The sequence below is a fragment of the Palaemon carinicauda genome, chromosome 6 (assembly GCF_036898095.1).
Source record: "Palaemon carinicauda isolate YSFRI2023 chromosome 6, ASM3689809v2, whole genome shotgun sequence".
Classification (NCBI taxonomy): domain Eukaryota; kingdom Metazoa; phylum Arthropoda; class Malacostraca; order Decapoda; family Palaemonidae; genus Palaemon; species Palaemon carinicauda.
In genome coordinates, this window is record NC_090730.1 from 97,484,486 (window position 1) to 97,492,050 (window position 7,565).

Here is a 7,565-nt window from a genome sequence, read left to right on the forward strand (position 1 = left end):
GTTCATAATATTTCCCTTACAAAATAAAAGATAAATGACTGCTTACTGGTCTTTATAAATACACTATCGTGATTCCATCTTAAGTCACGATAGGGCTACATAAATCACGAAATTATGTTTACATTAGAATTAATGATACAGTTTTTGCTTAATATTGCTTTGGTATCTAAAAAATATTATAAAACGGTTAAAAGAATAAAAATACAAAAACCTAGTCGATATATAAAAAAACTTGTGGCTAACTGAGGTCCTTTACGATTATGATAATAAAAACACTTGTGATCAAAATAGAATGTAAAAAAAAATATACATATATATATATATATATATATATATATATATATATATATATATATATATATATATATATATATATAAAATGAATGATCGAACTTACTGTCAAGAGATGTGGCTGAAAACTATATGAATATTTGAGAAAATTCTTGAAGAAAATACGTTAACTACGAACAAAACAAGAAAGATCAACAAGGGATGATAGGTAATGGCAGTTAGGTAATAAGTAATGGTGTGGAGGTGGTTTGATTATTTAAGGAAGGAGACAATTTCTGGGTGTAAAGAGATTCCAAGAGAAGTAATGAAAGGCAATCTGATGTTTTTGGAAAGAATTTCAAAATGGTTGTATTGGATATGAATTTTACATGAGTTTGAATGATTTCTTATTGAGGGAAATTCTTTGGATTTTAATATGGAACCAGTATGATAACTGACATCCCTATGGGAATCGATGCGGACCTTCAGTAATCGTCGGGTAGACCCGATATTGTGTTCAAAATTACATTTTGGACAAGTATACTTGTAAACAACAAAGGACCGCATCAACGCCGGAAGGGTGTCTTTGAACCTGAAAAGTTTGCCAATATTTAAAGTTTTTTTAATATAAACTTAAAATTGACAAATGGATACCGAGTAGTGAGGGCTGTGGTGAGCTCGTTTCTGAAAAGAGCATTTTTTACCTATGGCAATGATACAAACACTAATTTTTGGGGGGACCTCAGGACATTTATATTTAGGCTGAAAAATATCATTAAGAAATTTATTAACGATTTTTTCATAGAAGTGTGAGGGATGACAATTGTATGTAAAATAGGTTTTTTAAAATTGAATTTCGGTAAATTTTTAGTTTCAGCCAAATTTGGAAAAATGCAATAAAAATATATTTGTTGCATCAGAAATAGTGTGGTTTCAATGAATTTAACGTTTATTTTGACTGCAAACCAACCGATTTAGAGATTTACTATGTATACCCTAGTTCATCCCACCAATTATGGGGGACACCCTTTGGGAACCGGGGTTTTGGGTGGGGGAAGGGGGGGGAGGGTGTTGGGGCATTGAATGATATTTGCAATAAATGAATAATCAATGTTCCAGCACCCCTCCCCCATACCCCTAACTAGGCCTACCGGGGGGAGGGGGGTAGGGCCCCCCAGCGACCCCCCCTTAAAGCCACAGTAATTTTCAGGGCACCACAAAACCTAACAAACCCACCTAACCTAACCTAGGGGCCCTGTACCCCTACCGGGGGGGGGGGGGCTTCGCCCCCCCTGCGACCCCCCCTTATGGCCAAAGTAATTTTCAAGGCACCACAGAACCTAACAAACCCACCTAACCTAACCTAGGGGCCCTGTACCCCTACCGGGGGGGGGGGGCTTTGCCCCCCCTGCGACCCCCCCTTAAGGCCACAGTAATTTTCAGGGCACCACAGAACCTAACAAACCCACCTAACCTAACCTAGGGGCCCTGTACCCCTACCGGGGGGGGGCTTCGCCCCCCCTGCGACCCCCCCTTATGGCCACAGTAATTTTCAAGGCACCACAGAACCTAACAAACCCACCTAACCTAACCTAGGGGCCCTGTACCCCTACCGGGGGGGGGGCTTCGCCCCCCCTGCGACCCCCCCTTAAGGCCACAGTAATTTTCAGGGCACCACAGAACCTAACAAACCCACCTAACCTAACCTAGGGGCCCTGTACCCCTACCGGGGAGGGGGCTTCGCCCCCCCTGCGACCCCCCCTTTAACCAGGGGTAAATTTGAATATATATATTTTGTTAAATCACTTCTTACCTTAAACGGAAGATGACGATGAAGATGTGGAAGGTTGTGGTTGACCCTCTTCTGAATCATCAAGTACTGGAATACGTTCAGATTTGGTACAATACCACACATGTCTATCCTCACGAAAATGTAAAGGCGAATCACATTTACCACACTGGACACTTAAAGGTAATACGGAATGCTCCCTTAGAAAACGATTCACTACTTCAGGAGTTCCATTATAATTCCCATGAAATCGGCCAATCACATCAAAATAGGAATAACGACATATTTCACACAACCGTACCGGAGGATCCATGACAGTCAAGTGACGTGTGATGAAAATATAGAAACCGGAACTTTTGAAAACCGAAAACAAACGACAATCACGGGTTTCTCCCATAATGAAATAGGGAAAAAAACAAAATACTGTCGTTTACAATGTTATATTGCACGAAAAACAGATCCTTGAAACAAGACTGAGAGACCAATGAATCGTCCAATAATAACCCTTGAAAAGTACCCAGTAGTATTTAGATTGGAGGAGCGACATTAGTGGGAGGAGCAAATGCGCATTCAAGCAAATATTGTCACATTGCGCAATGGGGAGGAGCCAAGTAAGATGAAAACAGATATACAAACTAACAAGAGCTACCTTGCGTGCCCATGGAAAGATATACACTAAACTTAGAAAAAGTCAAGACCTTCAATTCCTGAAATATTTTTTTTCTCTGTAAGTATGCATTAGCGACAAAAATGTATTGAGAAGAAGTGTTTTGTTATCACGTGCTTTACTAGGAAAATATATTAATATAATACATTTCCCAATTTGGTTGAATCCAAAACTTTACCTAAATTTCTTTATGGAAGTTATGCCAGCTCGAACATAAGGAATATTCTCTAAATAAAATGATCTCGAACGACTGCTAAAAATTTTTTGCCCAAACCAGTATATGTCTCCTTTCTAAAAATACCTGTAAGAAATCCTCTATTTGAGTGTGAAATGGTTATGTCAAGGAATAGTAACTGATAGAATCAATTAAGCATTTGGGAACAATGATCTCCAATACAGGGTATTTGGAATTAGAGTTTAGTGAAAGATTGAAAAAAGCAAATTAGACAATGGCTAGTTTAAGTAATATTTGGAAATCAAATAGCCTAAAATTTCATATAAAAATCACGCTATATATCAGTTTAGTGAGATCGATGTTAGTCTATGGACATGAGTCATGGTATGACAATGAAACAATATCCAATAGATTTAATAGATTTGAGAACAAAGCCCTCAGAAGGATATTGGGAGCTAAATGGCAGGACAGGACTAGAAAAGAAACTATAAGAGAGATTACTCGAGTACCATATGTGGATGAGATCATGATGAGGGGTAGATGGGGATGGTTTAGGCATGCTCTTCGCGCTCCCCGAGAGAGATTAGTTCACCAAACATTTACCGGGCTCCACAAGGCACTTGAAGAATTGGAAGACCCAGGCCTACATGGCTTAGGACTATAAAGCGCAAAGTAGGCTTCAGCATCATTTTGACCACATTCATGTCGATTTTGTACATACCGTACCACATCACAAGGACATCGTTACCCGTTTACGGCATCAACCACTTCAGTCGTTAGGCTGAAGCCCTTCCCATAATACTACAACATTTGCCTCATGTACATCTGCCTTACTCCCAGGATAGATATCAAGATTTGCTATCTCTGAGCATATTACTTCGGACAGGGGTACCGCTTTCACCCCTCAATTGTGGACATCATTAGCGAATCTCCTTTGAATCACCCTTCATCAAACAAAGGTCCCCGGTTTGTTCCTGGGTCTGGGCACCAAAAATTATGTAGTGGTTTGCGGACTGTGGCCAGAGGTAGCACCCGAACTGCCTATTGTCCGAATGCCGACCACAACCCGGCGTTCACTACACAACAAATACTGTATACAACGGTGAAATACTCAAAGAAACCTAAGTAACAGGTCAAGAGAACGGAGCTCTGGGCACCACCCCTTGATTTATACTGGGCAAGGGGACCCAGCTAGAATCTTGCTTTTTATTATACCTTTCATTGGGCTTGCTGGCTTATAAATAAAGGTATAAGAACATTAGGTGAAAGGGAATCTTATAATTAATAACGGAACACAGTGTGGGAGGAAAGAATTATGATAAATTACTGTACTTAAGAGATCTTAAAAAACAGTGGCTGGGGAAGGGGGGCACATTGGTGTAGGAACAGGAATGATATGCTGTATTCATAAAACACAAGAAAATAATATTCATTTGACAAAACTGTTAGGGTTATGTTAGCATGGACCCATCAATCCAAATAGAAAATTAAAGGCAAAATTAGCATTCCTTTACGTCAAACTTCAGCATCCGGGTAATAAGATAAACAAATTAACCAAACAAGATTTCCACAGGTGGGGCACTCATAAGTGTTCCTATACAGTAAAAGTATAAACAGAGGCACTCCTAACCGTGTATCTATTTGGGCAAGTACCAGTATGCCATTTCAATAGTTCCAGTTAACTATTAATGTTTATCACACTTAAACGTTTGACTGTCTCCACAAAAAGACGGTTTTAGGCCCCCTTACGTTCACTTGGTTCTCGGGCAAACATTTAAAAAAACTGTCCATCACTAAGTTCCAGTATGGAATCACATTTTGTGATCTGGTGATGTGGAGTAGCAATATCTTGATCCTTGTTGATGAAATCTTGGATTCGCAAGGTTTTCAACTGTCGAAGCTCTTTTTCAACTGAACTGAGAATACTGAAGAAGGGCCGTGCCTGATGTCAAAACTTCTCTAATGACAACATCTTCTAGCTGAGCATTGAAAATTGAGTTCATATCTTCACCTTCTCCCATTTCACCCATTTTGAGCAATGCATCATTTATTGCTATCAAACGAGATAATCCCATTTTGCGATACTGTACATTCAATTCCAGGGAGGGATTTACTCACTTTTCTATACACTGTTCATTCAGTAGGGTAAAGGAAGTTTATACTACGCTGATTAACCCTATTCAGTTGTAGGAATCATTCAGTACCCTTCAAATCATTTTTCTTGTGCCACGTCTTAACTCAACTTCTAGTTGCCTCTCTAAAAAACCCTACAGAGAGTAGGGCGTGTAGTTTCTTCTTAAGGCTATGTTTAGGGTCCTTGGGGAACACACTTGTCCCGTAGTCTATCGTGATCCATCCGTGACTGAGCCTCAGTGTGTGCATCTTCAGTGTCTGTCTGGAGTGCATTTTAACCCTCTGATGGAGCTCCGCAATTACGTCCCTCCAACTGACGTGATTCTGGGCCATAAGGCGGAGGTAAAATCTCGTGTTCCTGACGCTGAGGGCTTGATCACTGATGATCAGGAAGTGCCGGAGGATTGTCCTGTAATCCAGTACATGACAGAAAAGGCACCTCATCAGTCCAGTTGTACCCATGTGTCTCAACACTCGGCAGTAGGGATAGTAATGATGCAGGAGACCTTATTTTGTGCTCTTGTTGATACAGGAGCACAGGTTTGTCTAGTAAGTGAGTCTGTACTGAGCCAACTTGGCATAGAGTACCAGGTACTGTCAGGAGAACAGCTAGAGGGGTTGACTGGTTCCTGCACCAGCATTCTAGGCTACGTCCAGTTAGAGGTGAAGTGTCCTTCTGGGTGGAGGCTACCGCTGTTTAACTATGCGGTGGTAGCTGCCAAAGACATTAACTTTTGTTTTGTTCTTGGTAGGAATATACTGGACGCAGCCTACCTGACACTGGATTCACCCCGAGAACAGTTGGTGTATGACCACACTACTGTTCTTCAGTTGTCTCCCAAGGTACTCTCAGTGTCCTCCCTGCATACCGAGACCACTGTTATGAAGGTAACTGATCCTGAATCTGATCAGGGAGTGTTCTCTGGAAATGCTCTTCTGTCCTTTAGTCAGGTGTCCAAGACCCAAGGAGATCATCGACAGATTCAATCTGTCTTTAAGATGATCTACTCTGGGGTTCCTGCATCTCGAGTTCCACGCTCCTGTCTACCCTATAGGAGATGTTGGTCGAACCTGGAAGTTCACCAGGGTTTGCTAGTGAAGCGGAATCCAGACGGCTCAGTAGTCCCAGTAGTCACCTTCAATGTCCTGATTAACTTAGTTGCCGAGACACACCTCCAGAACGCTCACTGGGGGATCGGAAAAATGAGTGCAATGCTCCGTCGACTCGTCTGACACAGATCTTTGATTAATGTAATCATAGATATGTGCCGGACGTGTTGGGAATGTCAGACTTGTAAGGTCTCAAGGGAGGTGGTTGCCCCGCCGACCTTGAAAATAGTGACCTCTTCTCCCTTTGAATTGGTTGCTATGGATCTTGTAAGTCTCCCAACAACCAGTACTGGTTTTATTGGGTATTCCACCGATGTATGTTTGTTGTATAGTGAACGTCGGGTTGTGGTCGGCATCCGGATACTAGGCAGTTTGGGTGCTACCTTTGGCCATAGTTTGCAAACCACTACAACATCTGCCTTACTCCCAGGATAGATATCAAGATTTGCTATCTCTGAGCATATTACTTCGGACAGGGGTACCGCTTTCACCCCTCAATTGTGGACATCATTAGCGAATCTCCTTTGAATCACCCTTCATCAAACAACAACCTAGAACACTGCTGCAAGGGAATGGTTGAATGTTTTCATTGCACCCTTAAAGCTGCTTTGATGTCCGCTGCAAGGACTCCAACTGGTTTACCTAGCTTTCCTGGGTCCTCCTGGGACTAAGGACCACTCCTAAAGATGCTCTGGAGGTGTCAGCAACTGAAATGATGTATGGTGACCTATTGGTCGTCCCTGCCATTTTTTTTCCATCTGCAACCTCTTCTTACAATCTCCAGGGCCTATGTTACGTATTGGGAAAGTTTAAGCTATGCCGCCAGACTTACAGGCCCCCAGCTAAGCAACACATATTGACAGATCTGGACTCCACAATGCACTTTTCCTGTGCAGGCCCTTTCCTCATGATCAGTTGTACGCCGAAAGAATTCTTAGTCAATATGCGTGGCAAAGAAGAATAGGTCTCCATTGACCACTTAAAACCTGCATATCTACTGCCAGGTGACCCACCTAAAGTACGTCCCTCAAGAGTAGGGCACCCTATTTCACATGTATGTCATTTATGGGGGGGGGGGGGCATGTACTGCACGTATTTCACACAAACTCGTACATTGAAACGATATTGCCTCTTTATTGTTTATCTTGCTCTACACCTCTCAGTTAACGAAACTGATTTAAGCCTGTCTATTATATTTTTAAAAATAGTAGGTTGGCCAGAGTACCATCCATCCTTAGAGATACTAATGCTAGTGAGTTATTGGGTCCTTTGTCTGGCTAGACAGTACTACATTGGATCCCTCTCTCTGGTTTAAGCTGATTTTTTCCTTTGCCTTCACATGCACAGAATAGCACGGCCTATTCTATACACATTCTCCTCTGTCCTCATACACCTAACAACAATGAGATTACCAAACAAAT